Consider the following 19,518-nt stretch of genomic DNA (forward strand, 5'->3'; position numbering starts at 1 on the left):
CAGTGTTATTTAATGTTCACTCTTTTATTTCTTATTTATATATAGAGATTTTCTTGTAATTAATTATAACCACATTGCTCTTGTCTTTAGGAGTTAACAGTGGATTTGGGGCGAAATCCCATGTACAACTGTATAATTATCTTAACTTATACTTGTGAATTGATAGACAGAGCAGTTATAGAATATAATCCTTATTTAGATTTTTATTAATGTGTACTGGTAATTTTCCTAGAGAATCCATTTTAATTTCACAGCATGCCACGTCCTTGAAAAGTCTCAAGCCGGCAAGCCTCAGACTGGCTCATACATAAGGGCCATGAGCTTGGCGCTCTTTATAAGTAAAGTCTGTGTGCCTTTGCAATGATTTCTTGTTAAATTTTTGCCTTTCCCACAATAGCAGGAATTCATGTCGCAACTGTGTTGGTGCTATAGGTGTGAAACAGACTCCAATATGGCCGCAATGCAGTCGCGACGTATGTAGTATCCATCTAAGTGTTCGTTTTGTTGGTATGATTCGCACGTGAGTATTCTACGTGAATTCATAGTAAAATGTGGATGTATCAATTATATGGCAGTGATCCAGAAAGCAATTAGGTAAGTATTGTTTATTAGAATAAATAATTAAATATTTGAGGAATGATACTTTGTGGTTTCTTTGTTTTTTGGTTACAGTAAATAAAGTGACCAAGAGATTAATGCGCATTTATAAACGCTCTTTACATTGCATTTAATAAAATAATTGGTGGCAAAATGATGTCAATACATAAGGAAAATGGTTGGGGTATAGCCCATTACCCTGAATACGTAGATTATTTAGGTTAGTTTAATGCATGCTGAAGACCAAATTTGAAGTTAAATAACATTTTGCAATATCTAATTTTAATTTACTCAGTTTTACTAATAAATATGTTGTGTAACGTTGTGGATTCTGAAGGAATCCACACGTAAATAAAATTGCCTTTCGAATTTCGGGCCAAGACTGCGTGCTACAGCGAGAGCCTAGTAGCGCCGCTACAAAGGCCTAGTAGCGCCACCGGTGAGCTTAAAACGAAATTCGAACTGAAAATATTCATTCCTAATAAGCATCTCGTGCAAAGAGGAATGCAAAGGAAAGGAAGGCGCTAAGAAAATCTCGTGCACTAAGGTCCAGATACCCGGCAAGACAGGAAAGCAAGGATCAGACCCAGAATAGGAGGCCAGCTAGAAAGAAGCCTACAGAGAGAAGGAAGTCTGCTTTCCGGTGGAAAAATCAATGCAGTTCGAGGTCGAAGCGCCGATAAGATAAGAAAAGCGATCAGTTACATGCACATGTTCTATCGCATGCGTAAAACTCTGCCTGACCATGTGTAACCAGTTGGAGGAGTCGTAGATGGTAAAAAAGGCGTGATCGGCCAAATTAGATACGCGAGAATTGGAGATAGAGGCCCGGGAAGAGTAATAAGCCTACGCGGAAAGAAAGCTAGAGTATAACAGCATGTATATGGCGTAAGCCAGAAAAGGAAGGGAAAATAGAGCCTCCAGTAGATTTATGCTAATTTTGCCAACTCGGGCGACCCGTGAAGAATCTGGAGTCTCAAATGGGTAGTGAAGAATAGGTTGGGCCAGCGTAATTTTCAGCGTAAAGAGAAGGAAACAGGGGACCGGAGTGGCCCAGTGTAGGGGCCTGGCGCCCAACACTTTACGGAATTAAAGCAGATAAATTCAAGCTCCGCGTCTCCGCTGTAGAAGATAAAGCCCAAGCCTAGGAAGGACAAGCATCGATCCCGATTATTTTTTTTGTGCGGTATTCTTTTTGACTTAGATTATTGTTCCCCTCTAGGCGGGTCAGGGGAAGGCGATAAATTGTGCTGTATATAGAGTTTTGTATTAAAGTGGTGAATATAGAGAGGGCACGTACCAGATTGTGGGCTGCCCAGTATAAAACGTGAATTTCTGTCTTTAATTATTTATCGTCCTATCCTCAGGAAAAGTACGCGTTACAGTTTATTAATATTATTATTATAGTATGGTTTCAAAATTACAGATTTTGTTAGCAAAATGCAGAAAGCAGATGAACGAATGGCAGATCAAACAGATTACATATATAAAGGTATGCTGAAAGAAGAATTGAACATACAGCGATCTTTTGTGATTAATTTCCATGAGGTTAGAAGGTTGTATAAATAAATAAATCTTCTTTCATCATTTCAGTTCGCCATAACTTGGTTTGTACGTATGTTTAAACATTAAATCTATAAGTACTTTTATATACTTATATGCAGTCGTATACCAGCATATACTTTATGCTGTTTCAGTTTATTTAAATCAGATATAATGGATTACGATGGACAAGTTAGAAGGTAAATAACATTTAACAATTAATATTTAGTTTTAATTCAGTCTTAGTCTTTCTGTTATATATGTTAGTTAATATTATTATTATCTCCTAAATAGCAGATTGTTTTAGAAATATGCAGGAAATAGCTGGAGTAATCGAAGATTGATTAGAATGACATACTATACATATAAAGGTAGACAGAAAGAATAATTTGATATACAGTAACTGTTTGTGACTAATTTTAATGATGTTAGAAGGTTGTATTAAGAACTAATCTTCTTTCATCATTGAAATTTATCATAACTTAGTTTGTACGTATGTTTAAATACTGAATCTGTTACTTTACGCAATTTTATAAGTAGTCATATGCCAGTTTTCACTATAAGCTGGCATACTCTATTTAGATAAGCTAAAATGAATAATGTGGGACATATTATAATGTTTATGACATTTTAAAATAATTCAGTTCAATTCAATAAGGATTTGTGTTGAATATAATTGTTAATATTGTTACTGTTTTTCCTATATTGGAGGAAGTATTAGAAAAATGCAGAAAGCAGCTGGAAAAATCGAAGATACCTTAAACTGATAAATTATATGTGTAAAGGTACGCAAACAGTAATTTAACATGCACTAATCTCTTGCGACTTATTTCAATGAGGTCAGAAAGTTGTATTAATAAATAAATCTTCTTTCATCTTTTAAATTTGACATAACTCGGTTTATTTGTATATTTAAATAATGAATCTACGTAATTTTATGCACTTATAAGTAGTCATATGCCAGCTTACACTATAAGCTGACGTAGGCTAAATAGATTAGCTAATATGAATGATAAGGGGAAAAATTAGAAGGTAAATGACATTTTGCAAAATCTCATTTTAATTCAATTAGTTTTTCTGCTTATTTTTATGTTAAATATAATTGTTAATATTATTATTGTTTGGTGAATTGCAGATTGTGTTAGAAAGATGCAGGAAGCAGCTGGAGGAATGGAAAATTTATTAGACCGATATATATTCATCATTGCAAAAATATGATTACAAGAAGGAAAATTAACCGGAATACCGTGAACTAAGACAAATTAATAATACATAGTGAATGTAAACGATTGGTGAATGGCGGAAAATGTAAGCTGATGCAACTTGTCCATTGGACTCGTTAGAATTTGGAGTAATCTATAACAGACCATCACCACTATTATATAAACTTATTAAGGTATTTAAAGTAAACCACTTCAAATAAATTTAAAAAAAAACAATAATTTATATAAATTTACGTTCAATAAAATATTGCACATTCAAATTAGCACAAGAAGCATATAAATATTAATATAAATGTTTGATCGAAATTAATAACTGTATACAGAATAAATGAATAGATATTAATGAAATTGCTCTCTCCAGGTACTTTGTACCTCCATGTTATTTGCACATTAATACAGTAACAATAACGTAAGAGTGTGAGGCTGTATTATATACACATCTCACAAAAAAAACAAGCTTCGCTTGTAAAAAAAAGACGGCAAGTACATAAATCGTATTTAGCATGATTAATATATAGTAATATAAAATATTTTAATTAAAAAATATAGTGAAATCCAAATGCTAGGCAAGTATAAATTTTTACCATGGCGAAAATCGAAATTTGGAAAGAAGTAAATAGTAATACAAAAATTACTTGCCGGGCCCGTAATATTCATGTGTAAGTCGCTATCTTTCAATATCAGCGTTGCTTCTCGTTAATTAAAAATGTGGCTATTTAATACGATTGCATACAACGGGCCCGGCAAGTAATTTTTGCATTACTATTTTCTTTTTTCCAATTTTCAATTTTCGCCAAGGTAAAAATTTATACTTGCCTAACATTTGGATTTCACTATTTTTTTTAATTAAAATATTTTATATTACTATATATTAATCATGCTAAATACGACTTATGTACTTGCCGTCCTTTTTTTACAAGCGAAGCTTGTTTTTTGTAGGATCTTATAACGTTTTGTAAGAATATAGGAATTATAACTAAAAAATTGTTTTATCTAATTAAATCTAACAAAATATTTTCAAATATTCCCATCGTTCCATAATGTAAAGCTTCTATTCGAGATATTAATTTATTATTCTATTAAGTAAAATACAAAATATTACAATGATGAGTTCTTATCATAATTACACTTTTGGAGGCATTTAAAATAGGATTCAATGACTGTTTGAGTTATATTTTCAACATCTTATACCCAATATCACATTAAAGCCTTTCGCTTTCAAAAATTTGTTTCTAAATTTACCTTTAAATCCACTTTTTTCTTAGGTGTTACTCTCACTATCATCTTTGCATTATGGCTCTTTCCCTGGTAAACTAGTGACATTTATATATTCTTTTCATTAATATAAACTGTAAAATATATACCAATTAATGCAATGGAAGTCTATGTTTTTTAGGTATACTGCTTTCAGTTTCTTGAAGTTACACACTGTATGTTCTATTACATGTGAAATATTGAAATTCTGAATTCCTTTCATATTTACACATTTACATGATTTTATTATAATTTTGATCAACTATGTAATTTCTAATTCCAAAGTTGTATGCCCAAAATCACCTGCAGGCATTTCACTCTCAAGGATCTTCTTATAAATTAACCCATATATATCCATCATTTTCTTAGCTGTTACCCTCAACATCAACTTTGAATTATGGCACTTTCTCTACACACACAGCACACTAGTGCCATTTATATTTTCCTTTCATTAATATAAAGTAGGAAATACACCAATTTATACCATATATGCCTCTCTTTATTAAATATACAGCTTTCAGTTTCCTAATTTTATTCACTGTATGCCTCATCACATGTAACTGATTGAAATCATGAATTATTTTCATCTTTACACAGCTATATGATTTTATTATAATTTTCTTTAACTATTTGATTTATATTTCTAAAATTTTATGCCCAAAATCACCTACAAGTCCTTCACTTTCAAGGAACTGCTTAGAAATTGATCCCTTTTTGTACCTTTTTCTTAACTGTTACTCCCAATATCAACTATGAATCAGGGCTCTTTTTCAAGCAAACTATATAGTGCCGCATTTGTATTTTCTTTTCATTAATATAAACTAGAAAATACACAAATTAGTGCAATCGATGCTTCTCTTTTGTGGATATACTGCTTTCAGTTTTGCAAAATTATTCACTGTATATTCTATCGCATGGAAAATATTAAAATGATGACTTCTTTTCATTGTTTCATTTCTATATAGATGATGTTATCATTATATTTATTATTTAATTGACTTAAATATTTCAAAGAGTTTATGCCCAAAATCACCTGCAAGCTTTCACTATTAAAAATTGGCTTCCAAATTTTTTAATATCTCCACCTTTTCCTTAGGTTTAACTCCCAACATTAACTTTGCATTATGGCTCTTTCTATGGTAAACTGGTATCATTTTTGACTTCTTCTATTAAATATTATACCTCATGCCTGCACAATGACACAATAAACACGTTATTGTAATTCAATCTGAAATAAAATCTCACTAAGTACCAAAAAATATATTACATATTATATTATAAAATTCAATGCTATTCTTATAAAAAATGAAATTTGAATCATTTTTTTGGAGATAATAATAATAGTCTTTCTGTTCTGATTAGGCAAGCGTAGATAAATATTTGGTTTTAATACTTTTTTACATTATAATTGAATATTAAATAACGATTAGAAAATATTCATCTACTTTTCTTTAATCGTAGTAATAAGAAAGTTTTATTGTTTCCTGAAAAATTGTTTGTATATATGATATAACTTATCGGGGAGTTAACTTCCACATCAGTTCAAAGAAAAAAAAGTTAAACATGCATTTTGTTACTGATTTCAATACCTGGAAGTTTGGCATATGATTTTCAAATACTTTAAGGGGATCCATCGAGATTGAATTGTTTAACGTCTAATTATCTTTTAGAATTTTAGAAATATTAACATCTTTGTAAGGACTAAACGTATTCGTTGAGATCCATTCTATAACGGTAAGAAGCCCATTTTACAATAATATGAAAAATAAAATATAACAAGAATAAAATTTTACTCTGTGAAATAAATCACTATATTTATTGAAAAAGTAAGTCTTTACAGCTATGGGTGAGAATATAATGAGTAACTTGAGACCAAAAACAAGCTGATATTTCTAAAATTGTAGAAGATTTTTGGCTAAAACTATAATTCAGCTAAATGAAGGACAGTATCAAATCTGTTTTACCGACTCTTGTATGTCAATATTTTAGACAAGCACAGGCGTATTAGCTATTTCGCCATATGAAGAATGTTGTTCGTCATCACCTTACTATTCCCAGCATAAATACTAATAATTACCCATTACAAATATTCCTGTTGGTAGGAGATTGCATTTTAACAATGCAAATAGGGTTTATTCTCGGGTGAAAAGAAACGATTTTCAATAATATATGCTCTACCCCCTTCTTCATGAATCAACGAAACTCTGCATAATTCTTATATCACAGTCTGACCTCTAAAAATTGATAAAATTGGATAAACTGTACGAATGTATGATCTTACTGTGCTTTCTCGCTAACCCGTATGTGTTGGTTCATTTGTTAATTGTGATAAACACATAGAAACTCACAATAAGGCACGCTGAGATTGGTACACCTGTAATGTCTCGTTCAAATATATCAGCTTCTAGAGTCTAACTTGTAATAAAATAATTACGCACAGTTTCATTGATTTATAAGAAAGGAGGGTAAAGTCATATATTCTTCATACACCTTTCTTTCCAGCTGAAAATAAATCGTAATAGCACTGTTCCGCTGTTATCGCATAATAGCAGGGATATTATATGGTAAGCAAGATTTCTTAATGTCTTTAGGCTATGAGTAGCAGAGAAAAGACAAACGTTCTTAACATAGCGAAATAGTTAATCTATCTGTCCTTGTCGGATATACTGACATAGGATCGAGTCGGTAAAATCGATTCGATACTGTCCTTCGTTTAGCTGTATTCGTTTTAGCCAAAAATATTCGAAAATTTTATTAATATTAGCTTCTTTTTGGTCTCAAACTACTCATTACACTCTCGCCCATAGTTGTAAAGACTTATTGTTTCAATAAAAATAGTGATTTGTTTTACAGGGTAAAATTTTAATCTTGTTATATTTTATTTTTCATATTTTTGGAAAACGGGCTTCTTACCGTTATAGAATGGATCTCAACAAATAACTTTAGTCCTTATAAAAATTTTAATATTTCTAAAATCTTAGAAGATAATTGGAAGTTAAAAAATTCGACCTCGATGGATTCCCTTAACAATTTCTTGCAATTAATATGTTCCTGATAATGACCAATGCACATAAATGTTGAAAGTATACTTCTCCTTGGCACAGTATTGAAAATATGTAAATATTAATCTTACTTTATCCAGTCAGCTCTATCCTCAATAATGAAAACAGAAATTTTCTATTTTAATTTATCTGAAAAAGAAATTTCACAAAGTACCACAAAACATATAACGTCCTGTATTCTAAAATATTATGTTTTACTTATCTAATAATTACCGACTCCTTATGTCATAATTATTCGAATTTATTTATCATTTTAAAAAGTAAACACATTCACTAACATAACAATGAACAACCTCACTGTATTAAATATACATAACCTTACATTACAATTGACAGTTAACAAGTCGCCGGATTAGTTATATCGATAACATCGATTTTATTTGATAGTTCACAACACTGGATTTGTCGTTGAGTATAACCGGTTGGCAACACTGAGAAAAAATGACGTCATTTTCTTTAGCGGTTAACTTCAGCTCGAGACATACATAAATCTGGAGAAGGAAAAGATGACGGAGGAAAATCTTAATATTTCGATATATATATATATATATATATATATATATATACAGGGAGGTTCTCTAACGGCGGCATATAGGAGATTCGTGTTAGTTGACTATAGCGCTCAGGATGATGGTATCTGAGAGCGCTGATTGGTCAACATCATGTAGTGCCAACATGAAATGGTCCGTTACCAATAGATGAATACGAAAAATGAGACCCATTCGCCATTTTGGAGTAGAGAAGTGTTTACATGCTAGTTGTAGAAGAATGAGGTGTGAAATGGAAAAATGTCAAATAGTGAGGTTACTAAAGTAAAAATGGAAAATAATGAATGGAAAGTAAGAATATTCGAACCTTCCATTCATTATTTTCCATTTTTACTTTAGTAACCTCACTATTTGACATTTTTCCATTTCACACCTCTTTCTTCTACAACTAGCATGTAAACACTTCTCTACTCCAAAATGGCGGATGGGTCTCATTTTTCGTATTCATCTATTGGTAACGGACCATTTCATGTTGGCACTATATGATATTGACCAATCAGCGCTCTCAGATACCATCATCCTGAGGGCTATAGTCAACTAACACGAATCTCCTATATGCCGCTGTTAGAGAACCTCCCTGTATATATATAGCTAAGAGGGTATGATATCTCTGGATTGCGTAAACCGATTTTGATGTTTATAGGTTCAAATGAAAGCTTTTTCAAAACTATTTCAAAAAAGCCTTATTTAAATCATGACAATTGATTATTTACGGAGATAAATCAGTTAGAAAATTGAGACGGCCAAACTTGCTGTATAAGAGAGTAGTGCCTCGATGGCGGTATAGAACACGTCTATACCTACCTTTATGTACTTGCCGTCGAGACATTACCGTGTCTCTTGATATTCTTTGAGGAAATTTAATTCATTCAATATATTATGTGATTCTTATCTCTAACGGCAGCTTTTATAAATGTTGAAAGTTGTTATCATGGGTAAATACATCTTAACATGTTCAACAATATTAGCACCACGGCTGCGTTTAAAACGCCATTTCACTAAATATTGGCCGCAATTATAGCGCCTTCGGCTGCAATTTTCCCAGTAAGTAAATTATTTGAAAATTATATCAATTCCACAATAACTTGCTATCATTTTCAAATAGTTTTTTACTGGGTAGAGCGCCATTTAAATTAAAATCATGTAACGAATATTTTTTTCATCAAATATTTTATCTTTCCTAAAAAAAAATATTCATTACGATTTTATAATTTTTTTCCTTTGTTTTTTCTTACTTTTAAATATTAAAAATATTTTCTTAAATGTTATTATTTATATTTTATAATATATATTCCCGTTCAATAAAATTCAATAAATCGAATACACATACTATCAATATGAGTTTACTACGTTTTATTTCATTTTCATCAAAAAATATATTCCTAAGAAAACTTCGAAATATTACAAAAAGTCCTGAGATCCCCCCAAGAAACACTTTCGTGTAAAAAAAAACGGCAAGTAATTTTGCCCTTTCTCTTCAAAAATAGTAATTCCAGCAAGAAAAATTATTACAGAGAATAAATAGCAAATAAAAATACTGGTAACACAAAGTATTGACATCATTCAGATTAGACAAGTAGTTATAATTGGTCCCAATAAAGGTAACAACAAAGAAAGTTATTATAGAAAATAAATCTCAAACAAAAATTCCGGCAACACAAAGGATTGAAATCACTCATAAATTCGACAAGTAATCAAGCGGTAACGTAAAGCACTGAGATCGCATAATTTAGGTAATTAAAAAAGTGAATGAATAATTAATTATTACATAATTTTTGTATACATACTACTTCTCATGACTGGCCAAATAGTGTAAAGTATATTTAAATCATCGTTACAGAGTTGCATTTTGAAATATCTACTACTCTACACTTTTTAGCCCATCCCGGCAAGTAGTATGTATACAAAATATATATAATAATTAATTATTCATTCACTTTTTTTAGTTGCCTAAATTATGCGGTCTCAGTGCTTTACGTTACCTCTTTATTACTTGTCGAATTTATGAGTGATTTCAATCCTTTGTGTTGCCGGTATTTTCGTTGGAGATTTATTTTCTATAATAACTTTGTTTGTTGTTACTTTTATTGGAACCGATTATAATTACTTGTCTAATCTAAATTATCTCAATACTTTGTGTTGCCGGTATTTTAGTTTGCTATTTATTCTCTGTAATAATTTTTCTTGTTGGAATTACTATTTTTGGATAGAAAGGGCAAAATTACTTACCGTCTTTTTTTTACACGTAAGTGTTTTTTGGGGGGTTAACTTTACGTCAATAATTTAGAAAATGAATAATAGTTCCGACATGATTTTCGGCTTATGTGGGGAAGGCACATTTTTAACCGAAACCAGCACAAAGGCACACAGACTTTACTTATAGAGAACGCCAGGGTCATGATCCTTGTACATGAGCCAGTCTGAGGCTTGCCGGCTTCAGACTTTTCAAGGACGTGGCATGCTGCGAAATTAAAGTGAATTCTCCAGGAAAATTATTATTACATATTAATAAAAATTAAAATAGGAACTATATTATATAACTGCTCTGTCTATCGATTTACAAGTATCAACTTTAGATAATTACATAAAGATACATGCCATTTTTTCCCAAATCTACTGTTATCTCATAAAGACAATAACCATGAAGTTATAATTATTTACAAAAAAGTAACTATATATAAATAAGAAAAATGAATATTAAATAATATTGTGGATGTGCGGTAATTGGATGACCTTCAGTTCATATATGAGTAAGTCTGATTGGACAGAAGAATCCTTCTCAATTTATCCAATGCTTGCCCTTCAAGAACCTAATTATTTGCTGTACTATTTCTGTAGGAAATATAAAAGGCACAAGCAAAAAGGTAACACCAAGTCAAGCAAGGCGTAGCCAGGTCCATCAATATCTGAATCATTATCAAGGAAGTTAAGTGATTAGGGTTATATAATGGAGTCTCTTACACTCCCTTCTCAGTGTGCTTATGCACCAAGTCATTAACAATATTTTATTCCGGATACAATATTAACCCTTACTCTGAAAGTACTTTATGATACAAACTATGTACAAGTATATGAGTAAAGAAAAGAAGAAAATATATATATGTGGCATAAAGCCTAAACCCTGTTACCGGACAGGCCAAAACGTCTCAAACTTAATTATGTACAACCAGAGAGATATTTCCTTTATATATAAAAATATTGGAATTAACTAAGGCAAGAGAATTGACTTTAATCTGACTCTTATCACTAGAGTCGGAGTGACACTACTATCTATTAGACCTACTATGCCCTGCTCACATTGGAGCCACTATTTAATTTACAAAGAAATAATAATAGTGAGACGTTGGGTCCTTTCTGGGGTCACAACGCTTACCTCCATGCAACGAGAACAGTTAAGCAATACTTATATACAGTATGCACAGCACCGCCACCCGGGATCGAGAGCAACTTCGTTTGAGCGCGGTGTTTGAAAATTAGAAATAAGTTATGTATCAAGGCAAGAGAATTTTCCTTGTTACAAACTATTTTATTGTTTCCTTTATGATCTATCATATGAATTAAAGTACACTTAAAAATAAATGGTTTTTGATACAAATATTATGAAAAGCTAAAATATGACCCCATTTTTTACTTTGTTTTATTATTAGAAAAGAATTTTTTAATTAAAATTTAAAAAATCAGTTATAATCTTCTAATAGACAATAATATCAGGAAACTGTGTACAAATTTTCCGGAAGATTAGTTTAATCATTTTCGGACTATCGTGTACACAAATCGAAAAAACGCAAGTTATTTGGGAAAATCATTTTAAAGATGGATATGTTGAATAATTTAAAAAATCTGCAAATACTACTAGATTGAAATGTCTTACCGGTTAATGAACTCTACCAGCACCATATCAGACATTCAAACTCCTCGTGTAACTAAATTTCATTAATTAATTAATCTCTGCATGCTTGTCGAGGTTGTTTCGATGTTAGATAAGATATACGGTTTGTACGCTGAACGCTCTTTTTTCACGTAAGTGGCTATAACTTCAGAACCAATTCGAATATCAACATAAAACTTTGCAGGTACATTCTTCAGATACTATTCAGTCAGTATATATATAATTTTTTTTCTATTTCCTAATTAACATGCTCCCCTTAACCCGTTTCGGCCGAGAATGCCACTCACCGTGCATCGGTCTTTCATCGCCTACAAGTAATGCTACAAGCGTTAAAAAAAATTGAGAGGAACATGTTTTTAAAGTTTGAAACCTACCAGTAGAAGTTGTAGGGGGATACGACGACTGGTCGGTGAGGGGGGTGCTGGTGTGTGCGGGGGGGGAGTTGAGGGGGAGGGGGTAGAGGGGAGGGGGGTGGTGCGAATATGGTTACCTTGTGGTGAGGGGGGTGCGGGTGTGCGGGGGAGTCTTCTTAAGGAGGGGGGTTTGCTGTATGTCTGCGTCACTCCATTTGCCCTCTCTTTCTCTCTTAGTCTCGTCCCCCTCTCGCATCACCCTAGGGCCCTGATGGTTAGTTATCCTCCGGGTCCACTAATTCCTTAGGGCTTACACCATTACAGACAGTTACCTACAGAACTTTTTCTTTTTTGGGTACGGAAATAGCTGGACAAAACAGTTAGTTTGAATCTTTCCCGCTAGGGTGCGTCCGTGAAAATGACTTCTCTGATTAGCTATATTGTAGTTATATATAGACTTAAGTCGCGGTTTTCGGTTCAGAAATGAAAGCAAACTATATATTACCCCCTCATAAGAAATCCCTATTTCCCAAGCATTGGTCCCGAGTCTTGCTATAGGGAGGCAGGCGTTTGGGATGAAGGTACTAGGTATACTTACGCCAAACTATATGTCCGTCCCCCTCACTGGGACTGCTCTTATGAGGATATTGGGTATGTAGGAGGTCTCTAGATCTTCGTCCCCTCCCCCAATCGGTAAGATTTCACCAGGTTTGTCTTTGTTTCATTTTTTTTACTGAATGGTATAAAAAAATGAAAGGTGAGGAAGAGAAAAGAAAAAGATACTTTTAAATATAAAATTCAACATATAATAAAAGACGCTTAGAGAAAATGTACAAGAAAATGATATAAATTTTATATAATAATAAATAACACTTATATAAAACTTAGTGTAAGATCAAAAATAATATTTCATTCAGTGAGCAGCTTCTGAAACATATATAAAAAATTTATTAATAACAAATAAATTGTGAACATAAGTATTATTTACCTTCTATTTGTTTTCGCACCCACTTTGCTAAAACATCCACCTCCTGATAGACGCAGTGGATTGGTTTTCCTGATCTGCTACAGAATTTTAATTTATGCAGTTTGCAAGGGATGTTGAAAGTTGTAAAATGTCGCCCTAGGTTGTCATACTTGGGGCACTTGTAATATTCTAAATTAAGGCATTCAATGTCCATTAAATTAAGAATATCACATTCTATAGTGCCCCCTTTGTACGCAACTACTGGATACATATAGTCTCGTTGCACAATTCTTATAAAGTCATATATTTCACTTTGTATATACTTTTCAGAACCCGTATTTCCATATTTTATGCCATGTTCATTTCTATACATATAACTAGCACTTTTTTGATCTTTAATACTTAAATCATGAAATGTATTATTCACTTTAAACGATGCGTAATATATGTAATCAGTTTTTACATCTTTTATGGCTACTTCGTTATATACTATTTTCTTGTTTACCATAAATCCGTCAATATCTATTATATGGGTGATACTATTTAAACTGAACATTTTCTAACTTGAGCGAAAAAATAAAGTAGTATTCAATATTCTTAAGCTAGAACTGAACTGAAGACTACCCTATATGCTCCCCAAGATTTTTTAAATGCTGAAAGGGATGTGAAAAATTTGATCTGTGGTGGGAGGTGACTAACCAGACACTCTTAGAAATACCATTGGTCCAAAGAGAGAATTGAAATACTTGGTTTGAAGAGAGGGGAAAAACTTTAGAAAAACAAAAAAGAATATATTTAAAATAAATGCAAAGTGTAATAAATTTAGTATAAAAAAACGCTAACATGATGACACCAACGCTCGTCGATTTTCAAGGATTCTATTTAATGGATAAGACATTTATAGTTAAAGAATTTGCAGTTTTACAAGAACTAAAAGTGCATCATATTTTATTTTCACCCCCCCCCCCTTTCCACACACTTGGTTAAGTGAAGAGGAGAGAAAGCAATCAGAGTAAGTATATTTTATAAAAAACAAAAACAATTTATTATCTACAATTAATAAGGCATTTCTTTTTCAGTTCAATCTTTTTCAATTATCATGGCTTAAATTGGATAGATGGCTACTCACCATATTATAAATATAAAGATATTATAAGAAAAGATGTATATGAGGATGCGGTTTTTGTAAGAGGGGAGGAGAAGTTAAAGTGGTTAAGGAATATTTGTAATTTAGAAATTAGTTATGTAGACGAATATGCATGGGGAAATTATAGTTTAGTAGATGGTTTATATAATTCACAATTTCCTATTTGTATGAATCATGAAGGCATATGTGCATTGAGAAATGTCTATTATATGAAATACATGTATGAAACAAATATCTAGAATATATATAGTTGAAACCCTTGAATGTGTTATTCTCTTACTTCACCAAGTAATCTGATTCTATAAATATTTAATATACTGAACTGATTCTGAGATTGATTATTTAATAAGCGCTGTATCAAAGGCTATTCATTAATTTCACACTGGTCGAAACTTGAATGTACTAATCTCTTTCTTTATAGTACATTGTGAAACAAGTGCGAGAAGCATGTGTTACACTTATTACTTTTTGAAACATTATGTGAGAAGTTTAATACAGGCCCGAATTTACATATGGAACTTAAGCTTAGCACGATCTTAGGTAAAATCAATTGTCTTACTTAAACTTTCAATGCAGTACTATGTGCGGTCTTCATCTTAAGTAAATTTCTAAGCTGAAATTTGAATCAAAAAGTGGTCAAAGGTGAAATAAGGAGGGCGCAGGCCCCAACAGGAGTCGAGGGGGCGAAGCCCCTCGCGGGGGGGTGGGGCGGGGCTCCCACTGGGGGTCGAGGGGGCAAAGCCCCTCGCGAAGGTGTGGGGGCGGAGGCCCCACATAGAAAGGGAAAAACTCTAATTAATTTAGATAAAACATCACATTCACGATTTTCAATTTTTCGATAACCGAATCGTTGCAGGACGTACGATTAGTATGAATACAGATGCTAATGCCCTGTAGACTGTACTGGATACTGTCATTTTTCATGGAAAGTGGCTTGCTTCATTTCTGCTCACAAAAAATTGAAAATCCTGATGTTTAATCAATAAAGTATAGCTTTCTTTTTATAATTTTGGGAGTCTCCAATCGATGCAGAACACAGTTGCTGCATAATAAAAATAATAATTAACTATTAAAGCTTTTTAAATAAAAAATGTTAAAACGATTTTTAGATGGAATGTTAAAAAAAATAATCGTTATTAAACAGATTTGTATAGATTAATAGAACATCTATAGATAAAATTAGTACAATTATTTTTCATTAAAATATTTCTTTCTTTTAATAAAAATGTTTAATTTTCAGAATTTTCAAAAATCTTATCAATTTTGCACAATTATTTGTACAGTGTGAGAAACAATAGTTTCTCACTCGAAAATGCTTTTCGCACGCGTTTACAAAGAGTGCGCAAAACAGCTGCTTCTCGCACGCTTGCCTTGCATGAAACATCCAACTTCTCACATAGTGTTTCAAAAAACATTTATCATACTGAAATGTGATTCTGAGATTGATTATTTAAAGAGTTCTGCATCTGAGATTATTCATTAGTTTCGCACTGAGCATCTAAACGGAAAGAACAACGATGTCCCTCTGAAATAGAGTATTAAATAACAAGGAGGAATATTGTAAGTGAGTACGCGAATGTCGTGATTACATAAAAAAATTGAGAATTGCTAGCCACAATGCTCGTACAGGGACAAAGCAGAAAATGTTTGCGGAAATTGCGCATGTACAATGCCTATTGATCAGAGCAGCAAAAGAAAAATGTTATTCTTCAAATCATGCTCTTAACAATCCTGATTTCAGAACTGTGCATGATTATCGTGAGTAGGTATGCAAGTGTCGTGATTACATTCGAAGTTTGAGAGAATCCAACTGGAATGCAACTACAGATACCGTACTGAAAAATCTTGCTGAAATAACACGTATTCAACAGTTACTTCTGCATGCAGCAAAAAATAAAAATTCAATTGGAACGGGTATTAATATGGAAAAGCTTATTTGGAAAGATCTTGATTCATCATTTAAAAGTCGAATATGTAGCGGTATGATAGTAAACACTAATTATATCGAACCACATGAATTTCTATTGGCAGGAAAAGATATGGTGCAGTCTTACATGAACAAAGTATTCAGTAAAGTAAGCGCTATTAAGATAAACACGGTATTCAACGGACAATTTATTTGCAAGGAAATTAGTGATATGAAGTATATTTCCACTAAGAATATGATTTTATACAAGACTGATACTTTTAATGATTGATATGAAACAAACGTTATAGATAAAATTTTAAAAGAATGAAGTAAATTTCAAGAGCGTGATAGTGGGTGGGCTTTGGAAAAAATACTAAATTTAATTGTGAATATAAATTATTATAGTCCGCTACACGCAGGCTGTGGAATCGTGCTACCGAAATCTATTAAGGATGTTCTACCCCAAAGGTACTATTCACACCGGCGAATGGCTTAACGCGTATAGTGAAGTTGTGGATGCAACTTAAGCTTTTTGTAATAACGGCAACATGGGAAGATGAACACGTTTTTCGATCTTTATATTATACTACTTATCCTATTATTTTTCGCATCCACAATTAAAACATACAATTTAAAATGTAGATATACAAATTTAAGTACAATAATAATTTGAAAATATATATTCTCCCTCATTACTAGTAAATATATGTACCGCAGTTGCGCGCGCATATGAGACGCTGCCATATTTACTAACTTTCACGTTTATCGTGTAACAATAAAACTTTGATTTAAATTTTCTCGGCAACGGTACGTGTCTTATTTTTCATTTTTTTTTAAGAACTGTTAACAAATAAACTGCATAAAGCATTTATTTTTTTTTAAATCTGTAAGGTTATTCCCGTCAGTGTGAGGGGCCACTCACTCTATGGGTTTTCCCATTACCTTCGCCCGTCCTTTTCTATCGGTATCAGGGCGCCAGTTGGTCAGTTGGGTGGCCAACAACCCTACGTTATCAATTGGGTCCTTCGAACCCATTCTCTATGCATCTTATACAGCCCTGCGGCCATGCACATGGACGGTAGCGGTAGCCAGGGTCGCTCAGTATGCTAGGTCGTGGAGAGAGGGGAGGGTTCCTTACGGAAGTCCGAGCCTCGCAGACCTACCTGCTGAGGGGCATACAGTCATCGCTCACCACCCACACCCAGGTGGTGGTGAGGAGTGCGGGAACATGCGGTATCATTTGCCAAGCATAGAGCCTGCCAGGAGCGGACCACCACGGAGGCAATGTTCGCGGCCCGTCCAGCCATAGCGCAAGCCTATGGGATTACGGAGAGCACCGGGACACATTCCAACGGGCTAACTACGCCCCTGCACAACCCACTATGCATTGGCCGGTATCCAGTCGTGACGTACGTGCAGGCTGGCCTATAGCACACGCCTCACGTACGCGAACCGACCCATGGCTGTCTGAGTGCCGCGTCACGCGCTCACCAGCACGCACGGACACATCAGCACAGTCCCATGGTCGCGTTCCGACTGACTGCTATGGCAATCTGCGCACGACATTCGCGCAGCCTGCTTGACGCGCGTAACCAGCGTTCAAGCCAGACTCGATGTTCTATTTCCCCTCCTCGTGGGGACTTATAGATACTGTCATTCCTTTAGGACTCCCCGAGGCCGCTTCTCCTTATCTCAGGTTGCCTGGGTTGTTTGGCATGGCCCTGCCTTACTTTTCAGGATAACCTGGACATCGTTTACTGGAGCGCCGGTCTTTTCATCCGGGCCTCTGCCTGTCAACGGGGTCTATCCTTGACGTTAGCTATAATCCACTCGTGAGCCTATCTCACGAGTCGGTAACGTAGGGATTAATAATATCCACTGTTCGGTAGCTTTCATACTTTTTATTCGGTATCTTGCATACGTAACGGGGAGCTTCGTTACAAATCTAAAGAATCGTTTTTCTAATATTAATAAAACTGTTGTGTTTTTAGAAGACTCTCCTATATGTTCCACAGTAAAAGTGATAACTTTGATGTTGAATTTCTCAAGTTAGAAACGTGTCATCAATCTCAGATTTGACAATCGTGTCAAAATCGTTATATTTAACCCATTTCAATTAAAATTTAAACAATTTTATGAAAATTAATTTGGGATAGAACATCCTTAAGGGCAAACAAGTAGTGATAAACATACTGAGTGATGATAAAACATGTTTTGCATGGGCTGTAACGGCTGCACTCTATCCTGCAAATCCAAATAGAAACCTAAAATGACAATCTTCATACCCTAATTTTAAATCTGTTTTCAACGTTAAAAGTATAACATTTCGAACCACATTAAAACAAATATCTAAATTTGAAGAAGATAATGATGTGTCGGTTAATGTTTTCACCATGGTGGATGAGCCGGAAGGGGAGGAGAATAAAATTATTGCACCTCTTCAACTCACAAAATGCGAGAAATCGAGACATGCTAATCTTCTTCTTCTCGAACATCAAGGTGCAGCACTTTTTTTATGTATCAGGAGTCTTTCTCGCCTACTAAAAAAACAACTGACTAAAAAAAACAATCTCATCATATTTGTAATCGGTATGTTATACTGTTTCCATTTTAATATAATTTTATTTAATGTTTATATTCTAATATGATTTTCTTGTCTTAGATGTTTACACTATTTCTTCAACGAGGATAAACTTCAATCTCATAAACGTGATTGCAGTCAGCTCTATAAAAACGTCCATATATTGCTACCTGAAAAGGACAATTGGCTGTCCTTTAAAAACGACATTAACAGTGAGAGGGCCCCGTTCGTTGTATATGCAGACATTGAATGTTTACTGGAAAAAGTGAATGAAATAAGCGGTAACAGTAGTGTGTTTATCAAAATGATATACCTTTTAGTGTAGGATATTATTTTAAAAGCGCTCGCGATTCATCGCTCTCAACTTATAAATCATATCGTGGACTCGAGTGTATAGAATGGTTTGTGCGAGAACTCGACGAAATTGCTAGCATAGTGAGTGAAAA

General features: G+C 33.4%; 1 protein-coding gene across 3 annotated transcripts in view; it reads right to left on the reverse strand.

The window, feature by feature from the left end:
- Positions 1–19,518, reverse strand: part of LOC136777402 (putative fatty acyl-CoA reductase CG5065) — a 243,313-nt gene that overhangs the window by 106,629 nt on the left and 117,166 nt on the right. The gene's annotated exons all lie outside the window — the stretch shown is intronic.

Source organism: Prorops nasuta, unplaced genomic scaffold, assembly GCF_024137725.1.
Source record: "Prorops nasuta isolate Cenicafe-Biocafe unplaced genomic scaffold, Cenicafe_Pnas_1.2 PNAS00011, whole genome shotgun sequence".
NCBI lineage: Eukaryota > Metazoa > Arthropoda > Insecta > Hymenoptera > Bethylidae > Prorops > Prorops nasuta.